The 26,083-nt window shown below is 40.9% G+C and overlaps 1 pseudogene; it reads right to left on the bottom strand.

Annotated features, from left to right (window-relative positions):
* Positions 1-16,190: 16,190 nt before the first annotated feature.
* Positions 16,191-25,153, bottom strand: LOC148012285 (purple acid phosphatase 7-like; annotated as a pseudogene).
* Positions 25,154-26,083: the final 930 nt, after the last annotated feature.

The raw sequence follows: 26,083 nt of genomic DNA, 5'->3' as shown, positions 1-26,083 counted from the left end.
TCAATGGCCCTTCCCACTTGAACACAATTTTAGCATCCTTTCTGTTATCAAAGTGGTTATCATAGCATAGCACAAGTGATCCTTCCCTTATGTGTTTGCTAGCCAGCTTCTTATTAAATGTCTTCCTGCTCTCTTCAGCCTGCATGGAATAATGTTGGATTACTGCTTCTCTGTCTAACTCCAACCTCTCTAGATCCAAGATCATTTCCTCTAACTTCTTATATTGATTATTCTCTCGACTGGCTACTAAAACACACAAACTGGCCAATTCCACCTCTATAGGAAGCAAAGCCTCTTGGCCATAGATGAGGTGAAATGGAGTATAGCCAAGTGAGGTTCTGAATGAAGTCCTGTAGGCCCAAAGAGCTGCACTCAATTTTTTATCCCAGTGCTTGGGGTGCATGTGTACTTTCTTGGTAATTATCTTAGAAATTAGCCCATTCACTTTTTCAACCAAACCATTACACTATGGGTAGTAGGGAGTAGAATGCATGTGCTTGATTTTTAGCCTTTCCATTAGCTCCCCTACTAGGTTAGCCCTAAAACCAGGACCCCAATCAGAGATAATTTCCAAAGGTGTGCCAAACCTGCAACAAATATTTTCAAACACAAAATTTTCCACTTCTTGGGCGGTGATCCTACTAGTTGCTAAAGCCTCTGCCCACCTCATCATGTAGTCCACACCCATTATGATGTATTCCTTGCGAGACTGAGTTTGTGGGAGTGGCCCTATTGCATCAATCCCCCATTTCTCAAATGGAACATATGTAGTTATGCGATTTTGTTCCTCATGCACTAGCTTCCTTGGTCCGGCCTTTTGGCAATCATCATAAGTGCGGCACCAATGTTGCACATCTCGATGTAGACTAGGCCACACAAAATCGGCCTAGAGAATCTTCCTGTTGGTTTTTTCTTGAGCAAAATGTCCGCCATAAACCCCCTCATGGCAGCTCTTAATCACATCCATAATCTCCTTTGTTGTTGGCACCCTTCTAAGCACTACATCCTTTGCAATACAACACATAATTTATCAAGTGGTATTTAGTGGCCTTAGTAGCCAGCCACCTTTTCTCACTCTTACTCATATGTGTAGGTGCCTCACCATGCTCAAGAAAATAAAGCACATCTTGTAGTTGAAACTTACCCTGAAACAAGGGAAGGTTTACTGCAATGATGCCCACCATTACCTCTTTCAATTTTTCAGCGCTGCTAGAGCATCTACATCACCATTTGTGCGCCTTGGCGCAAAATAGATTTGGGCTTTTTGTAGCTTTGTCATGACAGTTTTAGCTTCTCTCATTTTCACTGCTAAGTTATCATTTTTACAAGTCTAGATTCCTTTCATTTTCTTAACAATTAGCATAGAATCCCCAAAAATATTAAGTCGAGTGACACCATGTGAGAGACACTACCTCAAACATAAAAACAAGGCTTGATATTCTACCTCATTGTTAGAATGGGCATCCTCCAATTTGATACCTTCTCCACAAAGCTTGTCACCTTCGGGACTGAACACCACTATTCCTGCTGCCGCTCTGTCTTTAATACGCTTGTAGGCCCCATCGAAGTAGAGGGCATGGGCATTCTCCACCCGTGGCGGCTCCTCAAGAGGAGATGTCTCCTCTTTTACCTTTCCCTTCTCTTTTTCCTTCTTTTGATGGCATTAGATCTACTTGCTTAATAACATTTCTCAATGAGAGCATTCTAGCCACTTCTTGAATGAGGAATGAAATTTAATCTCCACCCAAAATCTACCCAAAAAAGTTAAAAAATTAAGATAGAGAAATAAAGATTTCAATTTGGGTAGGCATACTACACTACCACACCACTTAGGATCCTCAAGTTGGATCACTTGGTTGGTTCAGTCCCTTAGCCCTATTCGCACAACAAACTTTCAAGGCTCAGCAACGAAGGACATTCTGGGGAAGCCGGTAGACTTATCTCCTTCAGCATTGCACTCCACCTTCCTTAGGAGAGAGCACTAGTACTAAAGGATCCATCAACATTAGTGGCCCCACATCCTCCACCATCCATGACCTTGTCCTAGAGCCCTACCCATGATTGCAGTGTGAGATCAATCTCGACTTTGTCCTAAGAGCTAGCACATAACCATGCACCCTCAATAGCATCCAAAATCTTGAACATCATTGATAGGTATGCCAACATTGAACATCAAGGTGCCCCTTACAACAGCCCATACCCAAGACATGCCATGGCACTAGCACATATCTAAGAGGGGAATAATAATAACTCCATCACAAACCAAAAGCAAATGGAGAAGAAAGGAAATGCGCAACAACGGGAAGGATTAAATTTTTTTTCCACATCAATAAATATATGTTGAATTATGTGATTTATAAAAGTCAAGAGAGCCAATTCACTCCCATTCAATTTATAATATTTTTGTGAGTAGAGTCCCACGAAGCTCCTACACCATACATCCAAGGGACCAAAAAACCAAAAAATGATGGAAACCTTGAAAAGGATGTATAAAAGGGAGAAAAAAATAATAGAATCGATTTTTTGAGTGTGTGCCAAACTCATGTGATCTTGAGAGAGAGAGAGAGAGAGAGAGAGAGAGAGAGTGTGTGTGTGTACAATTGTGAGAGTAAGAGGGATGTGGCATGAAGCATTCGATGGTTCTCTTGTCTTTCCCTGTCCTTGCATTCTTCTCATGATGACAATGTGAGGCTTGCAGTAGTAAGTGCATTTGGATCGAGATCACAAGATACCCTTCAACCTGCAAGAGACTACAATGACAAGCGAGGTTGAGGTGTGTCTATTACAATCTCAATACTATTAGTTATTGTTATAACTTTGTGAAGGAAACAAGTTGTTTTGAGAGCGACTAGGTTAGATACGGTCTTTATTGGATGGTCAAACTCCTAAAACAATAGGACCTCCACATTTGTCCCATCATTGAGGCATAGCTATGATCCCACGACGACCACTTAAGTTATACATAGAAAATTGAGCACGTGCACCTTTCATATAATGGAGTTTTGCCAAAGCATACACATGATCATGCTTCACACTATCATCTCTCTCATTTCTCTCATGAGAAAGAACTTATGGCCCATATTGTCTAATACATCCTCCTTTATAGTCTCATGAGGCAATTGTGGTGGTTCATCATCCTCAAAGTCGTCAATATCTATTGATTATGGCACCTTCATTCCTCTAATTGACTTTTGGTCTCCTTATACTGTGCATATGGTAGCATGTGTAGGTGCAGGTTGGTATCTTGCATTGAACAAGAAAAATTTCCAAGTCATTATAAACATATCTCTTCAATTCAAGTGGGAGTTCATTTAACTCTTCACTAGACAAGACACTACTAGTGATTTTTGGGGATCCCATTTTCCATGCTAATATTCTTCATTGTGATTCTATGTGCCTGATGCATGCATACTCAAGAGTGGTCACATATACATATTGTCTTTTGCTCCAACCATACTAACTAATGATATGAATGTAAGGTTTTAGCATTCGCATCACTAGATTACAAGGAAGCTTGAGGATGTGTAGGGGACATGCCTCTTGAGGGTGTGGACATCTTCACTAATCAAGCAATGTGCTCTACAAAATCCATACATTGTTATGAAACTGTGAAGTTTGTTAAGAATTTATAGATGCATCTAACTGTGTGTGCACAATCTCTATGTATTCTATTTAAACACGCATGAAAAAGGTCATTTAACTCCACTAATATTGCTAAATCAGATATGGAAAATTTTTGAAACACTTTTGTTGCACTTGACATCCAAACTTATTTTTGATACACTATTTCGAAGAGGGAAATTGTGGGAGCTTTCGCTCAACCGCCAAGACCCATGGACCGCTTATTGTTTCAAGCGTTCCAAGCCGAGCACTAATGGCTAACTCTCGCATAGCCGATGTGCCATCCACATCTATTGGTGTAGTGAGCTAACCTCCATGCCGATCGAGTTACCTCCTCTCCCACGCACTCCGGTGGCTCAACAATCCAAGTGCAAGCTTCAAGCAAGTTCCATCCTCAAGCTCCACGCTCCATGCTTCATAGCCACGAGCAAGAGAAGAGAAGAGAAGAGAAGAGAAGAGAAGAAGAGAGGAGAAGATGGAGAGCTTCTCCTCTACGGTCCCTCACCCTCACACACTCACTGCCTCACACTATCACACTCCCTCTCTCAAGCACAAGCTCAAGCAAGCAAGAATAAGAAGGTGGCCACAACAACCACTACCACACAAGAAATAGAGCAAGCCATAGGAGGACAAGGCACAACAAGGACAAACACAATAAAATGAGAAAATAGGAGAAGAGAAGTGGAGGAAGGAGATTGATACATTAAAAAAAAGACATGGTAGAAGACGTAAGAAAGGAGAGAAGGAAAAAAACACAATAGTCAAGGTAAGAAAAATCCAATCTCTCTCCAACTATAACAAGGGCTCTACTAAACTTACAACAAGAACTAGCAACACCCTTGAAGGAAAATGAAGATTTCTTATAGGCACATATTTATCTTGTCAAGAAGCTCTACATAAGAGAGAAGAAGAGTTGCATAGAAAGGAAGAAGATCTACATAAGAGGGAAGCAAAGCTGGCAAGAGAAATTGATGCACAGCTAGCAAAGGGAGATGAAATTACCAAGAGGGGGAAGGAGAAAGTTAGTGACAGAAAATTGGAGCTATAGGTAATGCTGACTTACCCTTCAATCAATGCAAGAAGAATTACTGAAACTAAAGAAAGGGCAATGTGTAGAGGAGGATGCATTTAAACAAGATGGGCAATAACCATATGAATCCATAGTTGGCTCTCATGAGCAAGATGGTCAATTGTTATATGTAGGACGAAGCCAACCAATGCTAGAGCAACTAGCAGAAAGCTTAAATACTTGGAGACAACTTAAAATTACAAGCTAGGCTAGATAAAGTACTAGAAACATACCTGGAGCATTTGAGGCAAACTATAATGTAATAAGAGGACCTCCACATTCATAGAGAGAGTAAAACAAAGGAATTGAAAGAGCTAAAGATACAAGTCCAAGGGATCAAAGAAGCGTAAAAGTACGCTAAGGAGACTAGAAAACAACTAGCAAAAACTATATTGCAAATGGAACAAGAAAGGAACAAGATGGTAGGACATAGTAGAGAACTCACAAACATTTAGCAAGCCCATGCTCAACTACAAATTACCTTTACGAGTGTGCACATAAAGGCAAAAAAAACAAAGATTGAGGAAGCAAAATTAGCTCGCTTTGGAGATGTAGCACATAGCTACAAATCTAGGTAGTGCCCTCTTGCAAGAAAGTCAATACAAAGAGTAGGTAGCTATGTATAACCATGTCATCTCTACCTAGTAATGAATGTATCATGATATAGTAACCACTGTTGTAAGATTCTAGATAGATCACATTGAGGACCTTAAGGCCCATTTGGGAGTGGCCACTACAGCCTTGAAAAAGTATGATTCTGGAGCTGAATTCAGATTGTTGACCTATCATCCTATAAAAGAAAGATTGGTATCCCATCTTTGCCACGAGAGGTATGATGAGCAGAGATTGAGGGACATTGGATTTTGGATACCTACCTCTTCATCTTCAAGTGAAGGTCATCAACTATCAATAGAGGAAACATGGGAGCCACCTTAGTGAAGACCATTTCGAAGGTTGTGGCAGACTTTTTAGAATTATGATGTGCTACAGAAACGAATTGCATTGAAAAAAGGCCTAGAGAAGCATTCCTAAGGCAGCCAAAATGGTGCTACCTTATTCTAGAAAATGAAAGGATTTCTTGATATGCTTAGTGCTATACATGTGAGGCACATCCGGCTAATCTTATGAACTACCCATATCTTCCCAAGTACAATAGGTATAGTGCGAAAGAGAATGGCATGTACAATTTCCCTAAGATTCCTAATACTCACGCCCATGAGTATGAGAAGATGCATCTTTTCTAGCCCGGGGACTTTATTTCTGCATTCAACAAGTTCATTATTAGGAGACTCAGTACCTATCTTGAAGCATTGCTCATCACTACTTGTAATTACCTTTGGCTACTAATCACATTGCTATAGCAACCACACACCCCCTAGGATTATGGACTCCTAGCCCTCTTCTTTATGTGAATAAAAGGACTGACAGAGTGGCCACGGTACATTTGCACCTTCATATGATGCTCTTATCTTCTTACTATATAAGTATTTTGGAAGACGTGGCAGATAGTCACTATGCCAAATACTCATCCATTCTGCCTGACGCCTTTCACATAGCTTGAGGCTCTTAGTAAAGATCTACTTGCTCAATAACGTTTCTCAATGAGAGCATTCTAGCCACTTCTTAAATGAGGAATGAAATTTAATCTCCACCCAAAATCTACCCAAAAAAGTTTAAAAACTAAGATAGAGAAATAAAGATTTCAATTTGGGTAAGCATACTACACTACCACACCACCTAGGATCCTCAGGTTGGATCACTTGGTTGGTACAGTAGCCCTATTCCCACAACAAACTTTCAAGGCTCAGCAAAGGAAGGACATTCTAGGGCATCCGGTAGACTTATCTCCTTCAGCATTGCACTCCACCTTCCTTAGGAGAGAGCACTAGTACTAAAGGATCCATCAACATTAATGGCCCCACATCCTCCACCATCCATGACCTTATCCTAGAGCCCTACCAATCATTGCAGTGTGAGATCAATCTCGACTTTGTCCTAAGAGCTAGCACATAACCATGCACCCTCAATAGCATCCAAAATCTTGAACATCATTGATAGATATGCCACATCAAAGTGCCCCTTACAACAGCCCATTCCCAAGACATGCCATGGCACTACCAGTATATATCTAAGAGGGGAATAATAATAACTCCATCACAAACCAAAAGCAAATGGAGAAGAAAGGAAATGCGCAACAACGGGAAGGATTAATTTTTTTTTCCACATCAATAAATATATGTTGAGTAATGTGATTTATAAAAGTCGAGAGAGCCAATTCACTCCCATTCAATTTATAATATTTTTGTGAGTAGAGTCCCATGTAGCTCCTACACCATACATCCAAGGGACCAAAAAACCAAAAAATGGTGGAAACCCTGAAAAGGATGTATAAAAGGGAGAAAAAATAATAGAATCGATTGTTTGAGTGTGTGCCAAAGTCATGTGAGCTTGAGAGAGAGAGAGAGAGAGAGAGAGAGAGAGAGAGAGAGAGAGAGAGAGAGAGAGAGAGAGAGAGAGAGAGTGTGTGTGTGTACAATTGTGAGAGTAAGGGATGTGGCATGAAGCATTTGGTGGTTCTCTTCTCTTTCCCTGTCCTTGCATTCTTCTCATGATGAAAATGTGAGGCTGCAGTAGTAAGTGCATTTGGATCGAGATCACAAGATACCCTTCAACTTGCAAGAGACTACAATGACAAGCGAGGTTGAGGTGTGTCTATTACAATCTCAATACTATTAGTTATTGTTACTACTTTGTGAAGGAAAAAGGTTGTTTTGAGAGAGGTGAGAGTTTAGGTTAGAGATGGTCTTCATTGGATGGTCAAACTCCTAAAACAATAGGACCTCCACATTTGTCCCATCATTGAGGCATAGCTATGATCCCATGATGACCACTTAAGTGCTACATAGAAAATTGAGCACGTGCACCTTTCATATAATGGAGTTTGTGCCAAAGCATACACATGATCATGCTTCACACTATCATCTCTCTCATTTCTCTCATGAGAAAGAACTTATGACCCATATTCTCTAATACATCCTCCTCTATAGTCTCATGAGGCAATTGTGGTGGTTCATCATCCTCAAAGTTGTCAATATCTATTGATTATGGCACCTTCATTCCTCTAATTGACTTTTGGTCTCCTTATGTTGTGCATATGGTAGCATGTGTAGGTGCAGGTTAGTATCTTGCATTGAACAAGAAAAATTTCCAAGTCATTATAAACATATCTCTTCAATTCAAGTGGGAGTTCCTCAACATAGTTTTTGCCTCTATACTGACAAGATGGTCTTCTTCGGAGTTCCTCAACATGCTTGGAGCCGATATTTTGACCATTTGGCTGTACATGGTCTCCAAGACCGAATTCATGGTCTTTTCGAAAAAGACGCAGGATGGTCCGCGCTCAAGAAAGCTCTTCGAGAAGAATTTTTTCTTGAAGATTCTAGCCTTATGACAAAGAAAGTTTTCACTAAATGGGTCGAAAGGCCCAATAAGGGTCTAACCGCTGCTCTTCATCGCGAATTTGAAAGAAAATTTGCTCAACTAGATCCGGACGATCAACAAGGTATGGAAAGCCAGAAGATTGAATTATTTCTAAAGGCTGCAAATCCTTTCCTTCAAGAGAAGCTAACTGATCAACTTGAAGATCCTGACTCTGAGACGGGATTGAAGACTGCTTGGAGTGATGTCACTGAAGCAGTTAATATAATTGCTCAAACAGAGCGGTTGCGCCTAAGATGGGGATCAACCCCTGCAACAACTGAATCCATGAAGGAGCCTATTCCTGTTTCTCGACCTCCTGTCTCTATGACCGAGCAACCAAGAAATTCTACTGTTCCATCTTCAAAGAAGGATGTCATGGATGAGCTAATTAAAAGCATGCGGGATCACCATCTTAATCTAACAGAGATTAATTCCAAAGTGGAAAGGCTTGATGTGAAAGTGGAAGAAAGGGGATGGTCAACTGCCCAAAGACCTATACGAGAAGGCTTCAAAAGACGTTGTATCTGGTGTGATAGCCTACAGCATGACAAGAGGGAGTGCGGTGCATTCCGTGAAGCTGAAGCACAAAAATTAGTCTTTTGGAAGGATGGTAAAATTCATGGAATCGAAACCGGGCTTCCTCTTGAGCCAAATTTCGACAACGGTGGCATGAAGAAAAGATTGGAGGATTTGGCAACAAGAACAGCCTATGCAACTGTTGATGCAGCAACCTATGGGCTACAAATTGAGCCAACTAATAAAATTGTTAAAGCATGTAAAAATAATGCAAAATCTAAAGTGTGGATGCAGGCCTTGGATCGCATGGAGCAAGGCAAGGCAACCAAAGATTATTTAACTATTGCCAGTCAATGCATCCGAGGAAGAACCGGATGGACCGAGCTAGTTGATTCATTTTTAGCTTTTGCCCGGTTAGCTGAAATTAATAATCATAAAGCCATGATAGAAGAAAAGAGGAGAAGAGATGAAGATGTTGCCGGTCCTTCTTCTTTAGGGCCAACTAAACGCGTAACAAGAAGTAAACTAGACCAACAGAAGGCTATTGAAAATCCTCCACCATTAGAGCTTGATATGGGAGATGCCCCTCAAGAAAAGAAGTCAGAAGGAAAAAAAAAGCAAATATCCTAGTTACAAGTTGCAATCTGACATAGAGACCGCAATGGATCTTAAACGAATCCTAGAAGAAAGGATTCTTGGAATTAGAATTGAATTTACATTAGGTGAAATTCTCAGAATTGCAAAACGAGGATTTCATGATGTAATAATTAATGTAATTAAATGAAAAAGACAATATGTTGGTGAGAAAACTGAAGAATTTGTGCATGCTTTTTTGCAAGCACTTCATGTGTATTTGCAGGATGAAGAGAAGCTGAAAACTCAAGGGATTCGATTGGAGGCAATCAAAGAATTGATTGCAACCATAGAAGCCAAAGATGAAGACATCTATGAAGTAGAAACTGAAGAAGCTATTATGGTGGGGACTTCTCAATCTAAAGTGCAACCCATGATTAAGGAAGAAGCTCAACTTCACAACATGCAAGAAGAAAGTGATGCTCACTTTATTCCTAGTAGTCACTACTCCCATACCCATTGGGCAAGGACGACCACTAAAACCATTGTTAAGATCGGAGAAAAATAGACTCCATGCATTGCCCTTATAGACCATGGCTCGGAGATTAATGTCATGTCAAGAAGTCTCTACGAGAATGGCGGATGGCCCATTGATGTGGACCCAAGATGGCGCATGAAGGCAACCAATAACTCTTTTGGCAATCTTTATGCAGCATGCCCTTATGTACAAGTTACTATTGGTAATGTAAAAGATGAATTTCATTTCTTTGTTCAAGATTCCTGCAGCTATCCTATCATTCTTGGACAACCATTTATTTTTGAGTCTCGTTTAGAGACAAAGGTCCTTGATGATGGTCCATCATATGCTCAGATAAGAAGTAAGGATGATGACAAAGCTATCCAATTCTTGACTGTATGTGTAAATCATCACCAGAATAGGGATCGGTTGAGAGATCATCCTGTTCCTCCCAATGCCCGAGAATTTAAGGGTTTTCGGGTAGCGCTGCTGTAAGTGGAGGCTATGTAGTGCATCATGTCATAAAAAATTACTTCCACATATAAAGGAGGCAAGGCCAAAAGCTGACTTGCAAGTTTTTACAACCAATAGTGTGGGCTGTTATAAACAGTTTCTAGCCATGAATAGGGTTGAAAGAAAGCATTTATGTCATGTGGAACAAGAACTAAAGCAAATTGAAGTTCTACTAAAGATGAAGAAATTTCAAGGCTATTTTATGGGCTGATTTATAATGATACAACGATTGAAATATATACAGCCGTTCATGCAGAAAATCAAGCTAAAAATCAGTCTATACAGGTATGCACATTGGATATGTATGATATAATTCAAGAATTTACAGATCATGAAGCCTTTGGACAGCCAAACAAGGATGAGGTAAGAGTAGAAACAAAGTATAAGATAGTTCATAAAAAATTCAAGCCAATGGCTACTCCTCTCCCACCCGAAAGTGAAGGACTGGCAGAAAGGGTATCCAAACAGCCAAGCCTTCGTGATCCCAAAGATATTGGTCACCAATTTACAGCAGAAAGTCTAGAAGAGCTGAAAATTGGTGAAGACTCTTTTCTCTTGCCAGCTGAAAAGTAAATCTTCATGCAGATGTTAAAGAATCATGGCAATGATTTTTCATTTCAGCCACATGAAATTGGCTATGTGGATCCACACGTTGTGGCACAAATGGTGATTTTTACGGTCCCACAAGTTCCTTGGAATCTTAAACCAATTTCGGTACCAAGGGCTCATTTGCCTAAGTTATTGGAACTTCCAAATGAAAATATAAAAATGTGAATATTGGAGCCATCTTCTGCTCCATATTCCAACCGATGGTTTACCGTGCCTAAAAAGAATGAACACCATATTGGGGAATATGGGAATTTTCCATAAGTTTGGGACATGTAGTCAAATCTTTATATTTGTCATAACTTGAATACCATAACTCCAAAAGGAGCGCTCTATAGCTCAGTAGATTCCATTTTTCAAGTACTTTCCAATGATAGGTCACATCATATAGTTTTGAGAAACTTATATGCATGTTATCTGGGTGCCACCTTTTTAGTATTCAAAAAATGGGAATTGGGAGATTCCCAAACTCACTAATATTGTGTTAATGGATCTTTGTGATTCATTCAAGATTTACAGCCTTCAATAAAGTCACTATTAGAAATGTTAGTTCTAGGCCAATTGTTGATGAATTTGCTGAAGCTTTTGCAAGTAGAGCAATCTATTCCATGGGAGATTTATATTCAGGCTATGACCAATTTCAGCTTGCTTTGGAAAGCCGAGACATTACCACAATGAAGACGCCTCTTGGCTTAGTTCGCATGTGTACTCTACCTCAAGGGGCTACGAATTCAGTAGCTCACATGATGAATGCCATGCATAAAGTATTTAGAGATTATATTCCTCAATTAACTCTTCCTTTCCTTGATGATGTACCAATCAAAGGATGTGAATCACAGTTCATGAGAAGAATGAAGAACTCAATAAACTTGGATGTCGCAAGTTTGTTTCTGATCATATTAATGATTGCGCTCAAATCATGTCTAAATTAGAAGAAGTCGCTGTCATTTTATTCCTTCTCGAAGGAGAGGAGGTAATTGAGGTGAATGTAGGCTATGTTTCTCTAGGTGGTGGATCTTTGTGATAGTCTGTTTTTGAGGAGCAATATCTACCTACGTGAGGTTGAGTAGTTTCTCTATTTTTTTGGGGGGGGGATGCACAACATATGATAAAGGAAAAGAATCATTTGGAAGTTGATATTTTTCTTTACAAGGATTTGCTTAAAAAAGCCTAATAAACAACAAAACTAGTTGTTTTGAAAAGCATATCATTGTCGTCGTGTTAAGGGTTGAAGGTCTACCACCGAGGCTTAGCGCAGAAGAAGAGTATGGGATTCAAGGTACGGAGAAGGGAAAAAGAATGGGGTTTGACAAGATTCGGGTTTCAGAAAAGACTTAGATGAGGAAGAAGATTTCAAGCTTTTTTGTGTATTTAGCATACATGAATGGAATAAATGTCTCTATCTTGATTACATCAAATGCATTTGGAAACATAAACCATAACATGAAGGATATTCTCAGATTTTTAATCCAAATGCAAATATCAAATGCAAGCTTAAATGGCTTTTATCTCATGTACATAGACGGATTATAACTCCAGGAAACAAGTATTATGATGGTAGATTCAAATACATTCAAGATATGGACCAATAGTACATGAAATGTATTGAAGGAGCATAATTTTAACTTCAGCCCTGTTTTAAAACAAGAAATTCCAGCCCATAATCAAGCTCAAAAAGAATACATAAACTCATAAATAAGCTCCTCCAATCATTAATGGGTAAAGCTCGGATGTTAAGAGGTCATTTCCTTCTATTACAACCACATGAATCACTTGTTTGCTCATCAAAATGGACAAGAACAGTGGGCTGCCCTATTTATGACTGGTTTTTTCAGCCCATAACAGCCCATACACCTTCAAAATCCTCACCCTTTGCTTGCCCCAAAGTCACTCAAGTACTTGGGTACAAGTCGGGCTTCATTGGACCATGAATAAGGTAGATAAAATGAGAGAAGACGTACATAAGAGCAGGCTGAATACTTTTCTCTCAGATTTTCCCCTTTTATAGACTGTCATTCCATGCATTTTCGTCAAACCAAATGGACAGGTAAGTGGAGCTCTTACCTTGTTTATATCTTCATCTTTAGCTCTTGTTAATCTTCAGTTTGCATGCTCCAAAGCATGCACCATAGCTCCCAGTTTGCTCTAGATGCAACAGGTTGTGCAGGTCCGCATTTTGCGCCGAAAAATGCGGGCTCCATCTTGCTCAACTCCTCACTAATTTTTGACCTACTTAGGTCACTTACTCGTCACATTAATCCATTACTTTAGGTCCCCCATGTACCTAGTGGACTTTTGGCATTTTTCTTGAGTTCTGACCATATTTTGCACTTGAATCAATGCGATTTATCCTACAGACTGTTAATTACTTCCAGCTTTCCAAGTTGTAGGTTCTCATAGACTTATTTTTTATCAATATACATGATACAACTGAAAATTATATGCTAAATACAAAAGAACTTATGTAACTAAGTTGGTTATTGGGTAACAATGACTGAATTTTGTATGCAAATTCCTCATATAACTCCCAGTGAAGTACTTCTGTGTTCATAAGAATCCCATGATTTATATTATGAACAATAAACTCTTTGACATTCACCCCCTCCTAACCTGCACATCCTCTGACATGTGCCATTTCATAAGATTATAGGTTAAGGAGGGTCTTCTTCTAATATATCTTCATCTTCATCCTCTAAGTCTTTTTCTTCATGCTTGTCTTCAAGTAGATGGCTCATATATCTAAGCCATCAAGCTCATAAGTTGAAGATTCTCTTCGTTTGAAGAGCTTGATTCGTTTCCCGGCTATTAGTACTTTTACCATGGTTCCATCCATTTCAGCCAAGGGGTAAGTAGCATTATTATGTACTACCTTTACTACATGTGGTCCAAACCATCGCTTGGCTAACTTCCTATGAGCACTATATTGATTATGTAGGTTGCTATCATAGACAAGTACCCAATCATTCTCTTGAATGGCTCTTGGACAGAGTCGATGATGCTTATCAAACTGCTTCTTATTCTTTAATCTTGCTGTTTTCAGCCTTTCAATGGCTGTCTTGACATCTTCTGGCTGTCTTTCAAGTTGCCTTATGCGCAGAGTCAGCAACTCTTCTCTATTCATGCCTTCATCCCATGGTAAGATACTCTATGTGACAATGGACTCCTCAATAGGCATAATAGGTGGCTATCCATATATTAGTTCAGCCGGCATATAACCTGTTACTGCACTATGGGTAGTTCTATCAGCCCATAATGTGAATGGTAGCATTCTAGGCCATTCCCTCATCTTTCCTTTGCAAGATTTTGCTAAAGCTTTAAGAATTGGTTGATGACCTCTTTCGCTCTTACCATTGCCTTCATGGTTGTAGGCTGATGTAAGAGATAGCTTGATTCCCAATTGAGCAAAGAAATGGCGAGCCTCATCAGCATCCAATTCTCATCTATCAGCAGTTTCTTTGGCAGCACAGCCATACCTGCAAAATACTTCTTCAAGTAAAAATCTACAAACAGCTTGACCTGACTTTGTTGTCAAGGCTTTTCCTTCCACTTGATTTGTGAGATCTTCTCTAGCAAGTACTAGATATCTCATGTTCCAAATTATTGTAGACATGGTTACTAAATCAATAACCCATCTAAAGTGAATGGATAAAGGATAGGTAGGCTCAAGCCCATCTCTATGCTTAACCATAGAGTACATTTGACAAACATGACAAGACTCAACAAAATGCTCAATGTCTTTATACATGTTTTGCACCAAAATTTCTCTTTTATTTTGGCAAAAGTACCCCATATGCCTCTATCACCAACCAATAGGCTTTCATGAAATTCTTGCATGACCTGTCTTTGAGTCTTTTTGTCTCCTAAGACATGAACATGTGCCCTTTCTTTCTTTTTCGCATGCCTCCAAAGGTAGCCATCTTTAAGAAAAAAGCCATAAGATTTTCTCTTGATTCTCTTGAACTCTTCATTAGACCAATCTTACTTCTTTGTCATAGTGCTAAAAAATTGGCCAATTTTTAGCCAATCATTTGCATAATATTCCTCTTTAAAGTGTGAACAAACCATAATAAAACATTGAACTTGCTGTCTTTCAGCTATCCACTATCCTTCTTTGGTTGTTTCTTCCTTCTTAGCTGATGTCAAATTTGTTTTAGTAGCTAAACCTATTGTACTTACTGTAATTATTGTTGTACCTGTATTTTTGACTGCTGAATCATCATTAGGTTCAGCTGTACTTACTGTTTTCAGATTTGTACTTGTATTTAGAGCTTCATTTTTAGCAAATATAGACTCTGATTCTTCCTCATCCATCATTTCTTCTTCATCCTTATATCTGGCACACGAAAGCATGTCAGCAACTGGATTATCTCTTCCTGCAATATGTTTCAAATCAGGATTTAAGGACTTAATATAGGCTATCCATCTTACCATGGCTATGTCGGGAGTGGAACAGTTGGCAATCATGCCCAAGAGTGGAAGGCAATCTGTTTAAACTATTACGTGTGCGCCCATGTAGTTACCACTCCCCAAAGTTCTCTTTTAATTTGAGCATACATAGATATGCAATCCACTTTGGAGCGAAGGTTCTTAATGAATGACAAAGAAATAATGCTCAAATTAAAAGAGAACTTTGGGGAGTAGTAACTGCATTGAAATGTGACCGGGAGTACTTCATGGGCGCACACGTTGTCGTAGAGTTCGTACAAGAGCTGCTGAACACGGGGTTCAAGATGCTACAAGGAAAGAGGCTAACAAGAAGATCTCAAGTTTTGATGCCAAAGATCACTATATTGCTTGTCAAGTGAATTACAACAAAGAAATTGCCAACTACTCTTGACAAGAAGCTATAATTATACCGCCTTAGAAAAATAAGAAGACTGGCAAGTTCAGCTCCTTCCCTTCTAAAACTTGTCACCTTCCCATGGACTTTGATTCATAGATTCCAAAAAAAAAAGTATCATTGACCAGCATTCACACAGAAGTTCAACCTCCTGAGATCCATACTTGAGAATGTAATTAGCCTCGTCAAGCTTCATGCCGCTGTGGTAAGCTGCATTCCCTTTTCTTTATTCTCCAATCTGAGTACAAATCCTACATCAGCAAACAAAAAGCAGGTGTTGCCAGAGAAGTGGAATGCTCTTTACGTACTGCTAGCCAGTAAGATAATAGACTTTACTTTCCCTTGTATATCTACAAACATGCCCCGCTGAGAAGCTAAAGCTCCTTTCATAGACTGTGACTAACTAATAACCTCTTCTATCTGGTTAATATTTCCATGTATAGTTGCTCTCTCTCTTAGTAAGTTTGCTCCAGGTATTCCTGCTTGGGCAAAACCCCTCTCCAGTCATACACATTATCTGTGTCTGTCCAATACTTCTCCACAAATGGATTTGTATCATAGAAGAAAAAAAAATCAACATAGCTTGCACTTCCCTCTTAGGATTCATCGAGCTGATGCCTCACAGAAAATGATCTTTCACAATGCCATCAGAAGTCATTCACAGTCAGTTTTCTATCCAGCTGGGCAAGGACATCACCCCTGTAATCATGGTTTCCCAGAAGTGCCATATCTTCTGCAGACTCTGGGCTGTGTAAATTTGAGTGAAGGATTTGTAGAAAGCAGTGTCATTTACTCCAGTGAGTCCATCCTCATAAAAATTATCACCTGTGGAGATGATAAACTCCGGCCCAAGAAAATCCCCCACTATGCCCATCTGGTAAGCTACGGCTGACTGATTGTAATTCCCTTCTCTTCCCCAATCACCAACCACCAACACATTGAGAGGCAAGGAGCTCTGAAGCTGATCAGAGAGGCGGCATTCTTCATGAGAGGCTGAGATGGCGAGTAACAGCAAACCCAGCAGGCAGGAGACCAGGAGGAGGGCACCGATAAAAACACCAAAGGTTCCTAAGTATCTGTGCCCTGATGAAACATAATGCCCTGGTATATAACCAAAAGAGATATTCACAACAGCAATAAAAGTTTCGCCCAGAATTGTAAAGTAGAACAGCTGCCGGATCAGGTTAGGATGTTCACCGCAGTAATGCTGCGCAGAAACGACAGCTCATCTGCCTAATTCTCCGCCGACGAGGCCCGCCAGAAATAGGAGGGCACCAATAAGAACATGCCTGTGCCCCCCGGTGCTTCACGGCGAGCCCAGCAGCTATGGCCTGCTATTTTAGTTGATGATGAGAGCCATATTTTTTATCTAGAAAAGAAAAGAAAGTTGGTCTTAACATCTTCCACGCCACCACGAGCTCTTTTCATTGCACATGATATTCCTGAATTTGCACCTATCATTACTGCAAAGTTTCGAGCTTGAATTAGAGGATCTCCTGCCAAAGCTTTTTAACATAGTCTAGAATCAGAAGCCTTGGTCCAGGTGGAATTTTGACATCTCGTAATGCATTATCATTGAGGAGTGGCAAGGGCTATGTTCATCTCATAACCTGTAGATATAGCATCAAAATTGCAGTTTCCTACAAGCCTCCAATTCTTCTACTCCACAGCAGGCTTGCAGAATAGCCATCAATGTAATCTCATCTTGAATTGCATGTTCCTCTTACATATGGCAATACAATTCTAGAGATATTTTGTCTTGTCCCTGCTCTACATATGCTGTGAGCATTGCATTCCACAACACAGTGTTGAGCTGGGACAAACCAGTAAAAACAGTTTATGCTTCATTGTCCCGCATGTTACGTTGGCCTTGTTCACGTGCAACCTTTGTCTTCATAGCTTAAATGTCGGCTTCTACAAAGCTTCCTTTGATTCCACGGTTTCCTGCACTTTTCTTGGAGTTCATCATTGAAATTGACAGCATGATAATATTATTTGGTGCATCAGTTTTTCATATTTTTCTGACACACACACAACATGCACACAAACAGAAACACACGCAAATACAAACACACAAGTGGAGTATGTACATTGGATGCGAGTACTAAAAAGGACGGAAAGATAATGCGGCAATCAAACATAATGAAACACACGTGAAAAGATAACATAGATGCACAACAAAAATAGAGGTGTTTACGGCTCGGATGCGCAACAGCACGACATCCACCCCCTCTAAACCTGTGCATCCTCCGGATGAGCCAACTATCCATGATCATCTAAGTCCACAAACAAGTCTAGTTCTTCATCAGTTTCCGGTAGACATGTTTCTTCATCAGCTACTTCATCCATATTCTTTGCTTCTTCTGCTAAAATTTCTTCTGACTGCTCTTCTTCTGCCAATGCTTCAAGTGCATACTCCTCATCTTCTCTTCTCTTGAATCTTGACTCGTTTTCCAGCAATGGGCACCCTCAATACCATCCCATCCAATTCAGCCAACTCATAGGTAGCATTGTCAAAAACCTGTTTCACTTCATACGGTCCAAACCATCTTTGAACCATTTTTCTCATGCTGCTATGCTGATTCTCTAGGCTACTGTCGTAGACTAGAACCCAATCTCTCTCTTTTATGGCTCTAGGCTGTAAGCGATGCCTCAAATCAAACCTGTCCTTGTTTCTGAGTCGAGCTGCCTTCAAATGATCAACTACTAGCTACACATCTTCTGCCCTTCTCTCTAGTTGACGAATCCGAAGAGCTAGAAGCTCCTCTCTTGATAAATTCTCATGCCAAGGAAGAGCACTCCACGTGAGAGCACAAATTTCAGTAGGCATGACAAGTTTTTGCCCATATATCAACTCTGCATGCATATATCAGTAGTCACGCTATGTGTAGAGCGGTCTACCCACAATGCAAAAGGTAGTAATCTCGACCAATCTCCAATCCGACCTCTACAAGCTTTTGCCAATGCCTTAACTATTGGAGGATGCCCTCTTTCGCTCTTGCCATTCCCCTCTGGATTATAGGCAGTAGTAAGAGCCAACTTAGTCCCAGGCCGTGAGAAAAATTCTCTAGCTTCATCTGCATCTAACTCTCCACAATCAGTAGTAATCTGGCCTATACATCCATACCTGCAAAATATTTCTTCCAACAAGAATTTACATACTGTAGTGGTGGTCTTCGTCCGCAAAGATCTGCCTTCAACATAGTTTGTAAGATCCTCCCTGGCCAATACAAGATATCTCATCTGCCAAAGTTCCACTGGCAAAGTAACCAAGTCAACCACCCACTTATAATGCATACATAGCGGATAGGTCGGATGCAACTCATCGCGATGCCGCACTAAAGAGTAGAGCTGACAGTCCCTGCAAGTCTCCACAAAGTGGGAAACATCCTTATACATTCCTTTCCACCAGTATCTTTCTTTGATTTTCTCGTAGGTAGCCCACACACCTCTGTGTCCAGCCCAAGAACTCTCATGAAACTCTTGCATAATCTGTATTTGCATTGCTGCCTCACAAACTACTCTCAAGGGTAGGCTGCCTCTCTTCTTTGGGTGCTTTCAAAGAAAACCATCTTTTAAGAAATACCCATAAGCCTTTCTTCTGATTTTCTTGAATGCACCATCTGTCCAATCAGCTCTTCGAGTCAATGAACTCAGATACTGACCAATTTGCAGCCACTCGCCAACATAGAGTTCTTCAGTAAAGGCTTCAACAGTAGATACATGACAATCATGAACAAGGACAGAAGCTACAAACTCTGTCTCATCATCTTCTGCAAGCAACAACTCCTCATCCTCATATCTAGCTCTAGACAGCATGTCAGCAACAACTGGATTATCTTTTCCTGCTATGTGTCGAAATTCTGGATTCAATGATTTGATATAAGCAATCCACCGAAGCATCGCTATATCTGGAGTCGAACAGCTAGTAATCATGCCAAGCAATCTATTTCCACAACAACTAGAGCACCAATAAAATACTCTTTATCACACTTCAGTGCAGTGACTACTCCCCACAACTCTCTTTTAATATGCGGATATCTTCTCTGTCGCTCATTAAGAACTTTAGCTCCAAAGCGGATTGCAAATCTGTTCCCATCAGCATCATCCTGCCCCACTGCCCAACCTATGCCAATAGGGCTAGTATCAAACAAGTGTCAACATGATTGGCCGTCCGCACTGATAATCCGCCTTGCGAAGAGTAGGAGCTGACTGCAACAGCTTCTTGAGTTTACGCATGGCTTTCGAATGCTTCTCATCCCAATGAAACTTCTGCCCCTTTTGAAGCAGTTGATAGAGAACATCTGCTATGTGAGCAAAATGAGGAATCCAAATCATGTAAGATACACAAGCTCCCACAAATCTCCGCACCTCTGAAGTAGTCGAGCAATACTCTGCAATCCTGCTTATGGCATCCACCTTTGCAGGTGAAGGCTTTCTGCCATAATAACCAACCATATTCCCAACTATGATGACTTCATTAATACCAAAGACAGATTTCAGCCCTGAAAGAGTCAAATTCACCTCCTCTAATCGTGTCAATATTTTCTCACAAGCAACCAAGTGTTCAGCCACAAATTGTCTACATCCTCGCAAATCAAGACTCTCATTCTTTTCTTCTTCTGCACAGCCTTTAATAGGCACATCATCTAAGAAAGGCATAGTATACTGCGGAATATAGTCTTGCAAAACTTTATGCATAGCATTCATCATATGAGCAACTGAGTTGGTGGCACCTTGAGGCAAGGTACACATCCTCACAAGACCAATAGGTGTCCGCATAGTGGTAATATCCCTGCTTTCCAAGGCAAGCTGAAACTGGTCATAACCAGAATACAAGTCACCTAGGAAATAGATGGCTTATCCTGCAAAAGCCTCGGCAAACTCATCCACAACTGGTCTTGTTCCCACATTCTTGATTGTCACTCTATTCACGGGCTGCATATCCTGAATAAATCTCAAGGTTCCATTCTTCTTTGGTACAGTAAACCACCTGTTAGAATAGGGCGCAGAAGAGAGTTCTAAAATCCCCATCTTAATCTTCTCATTTAGCAACTCTATTAGCTTTGGTAAGTGTGCTCTAGGCACAGGTATAGGACGCATATTCCATGGCACATGAGGAATAGTGAAGATGACCATAGGCGCAACCAATTTGGGACTAATGCAGCCAATTTCATGAGGAAAGAAAGCAAATGCCTTAGCATGTCGTCCAAGCATCTCTCTGAAACATTCTTTTTCCACTGGAAGCAATAAATCATCATTTCCAATCTTCAATTCTGCAAGAGTTTCAGTTGTAAATTCATGGCCAATATTTGCAGGATCTCTCAACATAGGCTGCTTCATAGCTTTTTCCATCTGCTCATCACTATCAGGAGGAAGCGGCCCTGAAACTGGCTTAACCGTCTTATCAACTGTTTTATACTTCGTGTCAACCTTGGCATAAGTCAGGCACTCTCTTCTTTGCTGCAATTTCTGCAATTTTTCAGCAACTCTCAACTCTGTTGGCTGAAAGATTTGAGCCCTTTGCTCTATGGACTACATGGGTGCAGCCTGAAACTCTATATGCTGAAATTCTTCGGCATTAAACTCTGTTGGCTGAAAGGTTTCAACCCTCTGCTCTGTGGACTGCCAAGATGCAGCCTCATACTCTGTATGCTAAACTCTTTTAGCATTTAACTCTGCTGGCTGAAAGGTTTCAGCCCTCTGCAACTTTGAAAGCTAATTAAGATCATCCATAGGCTCGGCTTGCTGAGTTTTCTCAGCCTCTGACTCTGTTTTCAGCATAAAATTAGAAATTTCCTTATACATATCCAAGGTTTACACAGGTATGATCCTTGAACCCTTACATACATTAGTTTTTAGCATATTTTCCATCTCAGACAAAGTATCTGCATAAGACATTCCATCATACAACCCATCCACATGCTCTTCTGCTTGCAAAATACCTGCAGTCTTCAACTCTTTCTCCTTACGACCAATGTACTGCCTGGCAGCTCTAGACAAATCTGAAATTTTCTGATAACTCACTGAACTATCTAAAGAAAAACCAAAAAAATTAGTGGAGAAAGACTGGCTGCCAAGAGGCGAGATCTCCTCTTTTCTCCGCTCCGTACCACTGGCGTCTCACAAGACAGCAGTACCTAATGAAAATCTAGCTCCTTCGCAGGTAGTGGTGCCTCACACAAGGAGTCCCTATTTCTTGGATGATTTACTCCAACAGTCATAAACTGAACAGCTCGCATACCATCCTTACTGCGTATCCGTGCATAGGCTGAGCCATTATCCATCACTTTCGTCTCCATTCTTGCTTCTGTAATGAAAGGCTGTCCAAGAATAATCGGATAAGAGCAAGAATCCTAAACAAAGCAATGATAATCTTCTTCAACATTGCCAATAGAAATTCTGATGCTCGAACAAGCAGCATACATATCACCAGAAGTATTATTGGCTGCTCTCATGCGCCAGCCATGCTCTGCATCCATAGGCCACTTGCCACTCTCCTAAACACCTCGAGCAATAAGATTAATCTCGGAACCATGATCGACTAAAGCGACCAAAGGAATCTGTTTCTCTCCAATCCTTACCACCGTCTCAGTGGTTGCTCTAGCCCAATGACTACGTGAAAAATGGCTGCGAGGAATGAGGATAGGGGTATCATCATCCTCATACTGCATAGGCTAAACATTTTCTCCAACTGCGGGTTGACAGAAGCATTCTCAACCATCACTGCATCATCTTGCTCCATGCCATAATCCCTGTAAAGCAGGTCCTTCCATTGCATGTCGTTTCCTTCGCAAAAGATCCTGCGTCTGGTCCTGTATTTCTCTTCTAGCAATCCCAAGAGCTTCACCAACAGTAAAAGTGACTTCACTATTTAAAATTCTTTCATGAAAAATCTTACTCATATCCGTCTGCATGTCAAGGTCTGACAAGAGCTTGAATCCTGGTTCCTTTCTTGGTTGCCTCTTTTCTTTCATCTGTTTGTCTGCCATAGGTTGTTCAAGACTTGATTGTGCTGGAGAACTCGTCATAGGTGGAGCTGCAGCAAGTGGTGAAACAAAGTCACCCCCTCTAGTCTTTTTGGAGGTACTGAAACCCTCCTCATCTCTTCTTCTCTTTTCCTCAACCATGGCATCTAAACCCTGTGTTTTTGCCATATAAGCAAAAATACAATACCTGTCAATAGGAGAATCCCATCCCGTTTCTCCTCGGATGCTGGAGCCCACATAAGTCATAGTGGATGCCTGAACTTTCCCTCTTCTCGCTATCTCCAAGGCAGAGGACCATAAGGCAGAGTCTCCATCTGATTTCTGCTCAAGATGGACTCCATAAGCTGAAGCATCTCCTCTAACACTCACATAAGCTGATCGCCCAACCATATCATCAACGAGCTTCTTCATGCCTCCCTTACCAAAGGTCGTGTCAAGAGGAGCACCAGTCTCTATCAGCCATATCTTCCCATCTTGTCCCCAAAACACTACGTCCTTCTTACGCGCTTCCTGAAAAGCATCACAATCTCTGTAGTGTTGGTGCTCTGTACTATCGCACCAAATACATCGTCTCCCTTTTCTTTGGCCAACTGGGAAAGCAGTCACTGGAGCAGGTGCTACAGTAGGTACTGGCATAAGTTGCTCTTTTAACTTCCCAACTTCAGCTTTGACTGCCTCTATCGTCAAATCTGCCAAGCCTTTAATAACATTATCTACTGAAAAGGACACTAGAGCAGCACGAACTGAAGGATTTACAACAGGAGGAATAGGCTTAGGCATAGAACTTGTAGTAGGGGTAGAAGTAGAGGTCTCCAAGGATTTTTCAGAAGCAAATCCTGTATTACGATGCAATCGTACTCTCCTGTGCTGCTTCTTAATAAGCGCATTCACAGCATCAATGACATGTCTCCACTCGGTCTTTAAGCCTGAATCAGTAGCTTGATCTTCCAAAAGATCATCCAATTTTTCCTGTAAATCAGCATCAGCAGCTTGTAAAAATAATTCCACCTTCTGCATCTCCAAAGCTTGCTGCTCAGTCCCATCCAACTGATCATAGCGACTCTCGAACACTTGCAGAAGGGCCTAACTAAAAGTTCCTTATTAGGCATAGAAACCCATGCTAAGAAATTCCTGCGGTTCATAAGACCTGTATCCTCCAGGAAATATTCATCTTTTAATGCCTTCTTAAACTCTGTCCAACCAGCATGTGTCCCTTCAATTTCTGAAATTCGGACCTCAAGCGCGCGAACCACGATCCGCAAGAAGTAGCGGCTCCAAACACCTTGAGAAACCCCAAAAAACTTTATCTTTTCTTCATACAAGTGCAGGTAAGTTGAAACTTGTTGGCCGTTGAACTGCTTCATCTCCTGTTGGATAGCCTTAAAGACATCCATGGCATCACTATCGTGTTTCGCGTGTGCTTGCTGCTGCATATAGGATGTAAATGACTGAAACAGATTCTTCATGACATTCTCATCCGTCATCTCTTCTTGCGAGTCTCCCATCTTGCTGGAAATTGACGCAGCGCTTTCACGTCGGATTCACCAGAAATATCGTAGAGTTCGTACAAGAGCTGCTGAACACGGGGTTCAAGATGCTGCAAGGAAAGAGGCTAACAAGAAGATCTCAAGTTTTGATGCCAAACATCACTATATTGCTTGTCAAGTGAATTACAACAAAGAAATTGCCAACTACTCTTGACAAGAAGCTGTAATTATACCGCCTTAGAAAAATAAGAAGACTGGCAAGTTTAGCTCCTTCCCTTCTAAAACTTGTCGCCTTCCCATGGACTTTGATTCACAGATTCCAAAAAAAAAATATCATTGACCAGCATTCACACAGAAGTTCAACCTCCTGAGATCCATACTTGAGAATGTAATTAGCCTTGTCAAGCTTCATGCCGCTGTGGTAAGCTGCATTCCCTTTTCTTTATTCTCCAATCTGAGTACAAATCCTTCATCAACAAACAAAAAGCAGGTGTTGGTAGAGAAGTGGACTACTCTTTACATACTGCTAGCTAGTAAGATAATGGACTTTACTTTCCCTTGTATATCTACAAACATGCCCCGCTGAGAAGCTAAAGCTCCTTTCGTAGACTGTGACTGACTAATAACCTCTTCTATCTGGTTAATATTTCCATGTATAGCTGCTCTCTCTCTCAATAAGTTTGCTCCACGTATTCCTGCTTGGGCAAAACCCCTCTCCAGTCATACACATTCTGTGTCTGTCCAATACTTCTCCACAAATGGATTTGTATCATAGAAGAAAAAAACTTCAACATAGCTTGCACTTCCTTCCGAGGATTCATCCAACTGATGCCTCACAGAAAATGATCTTTCACAATGCCATCGGAAGTCATTCACAGTTAGTTGTCTATCCAGCTGGGCAAGGACATCACCCCTGTAATCATGGTTTCCCAGAAGTGCCATATCTTCTGTAGGCTCTGGGCTTTTTTAATTTGAGTGAAGGATTTGTAGAAAGCAGTGTCATTTACTCCAATGAGTCCATCCTCGTAAAAATTATCACTTGTGGAGATGATAAACTCCGGCCCAAGAAAATCCCCTACTATGCCCATCTGGTAAGCTACAGCTGACTGATTGTAATTCCCTTCTCTTCCCCAGTCACCCACCACCAACACATTGAGAGGCAAGGAGCTCTGAAGCTGATCAGAGAGGTGGCATTCTTCATGAGAGGCTAAGATGGCGAGTAGCAGCAAACCCAGCAGGCAGGAGACCAGGAGGAGGGCACCAATAAAACACCAAAGGTTCCTAAGTATCTGTGCCCTGATGAAACATAATTCCGTGGTATATAACCAAAAGAGGTATTCACAACAACAATAAAAGTTCCGCCAGAATTGTAAAGTAAAACAGCTACTGAATCGGGTTAGGACGTTCACCGCAGTAATGCTCCGCAGAAACGACAGCTCATCTGCTTGATTCTCCGCCGACGAGACCCGCCAGAAATAGGAGGGCACCAATAAGAACATGCCTGTGCCCCCGGGTGCTTCACGGCAGGACCAACAGCTATGGCCAGCTATTTTAGTTGATGATGAGAGCCATATTTTTGATCCGGCAAAGAAAAGAAAGCTGGTCTTAACATCTTCCACGCCACCACGAGCTCTTTTCATTGCACATGATATTCCTGAATTTACATCTGTCATTACTGCAAAGTTTCGAGCTTGATATTAGAGGATCTCCTGCCAAAGCCTTTTAACATAGTCTAGAATCAGAAGCTTTGGTCTAGGTGGAATTTTGACATCTCGTAATGCACTATCATTGAGAAGTGGCAAGGGCTATGTTCATCTCATAACCTGTAGATACATCATCAAAATTGCAGTTTCCTACAAGCCTCCAATCCTT

The sequence above is a fragment of the Lygodium microphyllum genome, chromosome 27 (assembly GCF_053477565.2).
Source record: "Lygodium microphyllum isolate KBCC chromosome 27, Lygodium_microphyllum_v1.1.10, whole genome shotgun sequence".
NCBI lineage: Eukaryota > Viridiplantae > Streptophyta > Polypodiopsida > Schizaeales > Lygodiaceae > Lygodium > Lygodium microphyllum.
The sequence above is the reverse complement of the archived record's forward strand: the minus strand, read 5'-3'. Positions and strand labels throughout refer to the sequence as shown.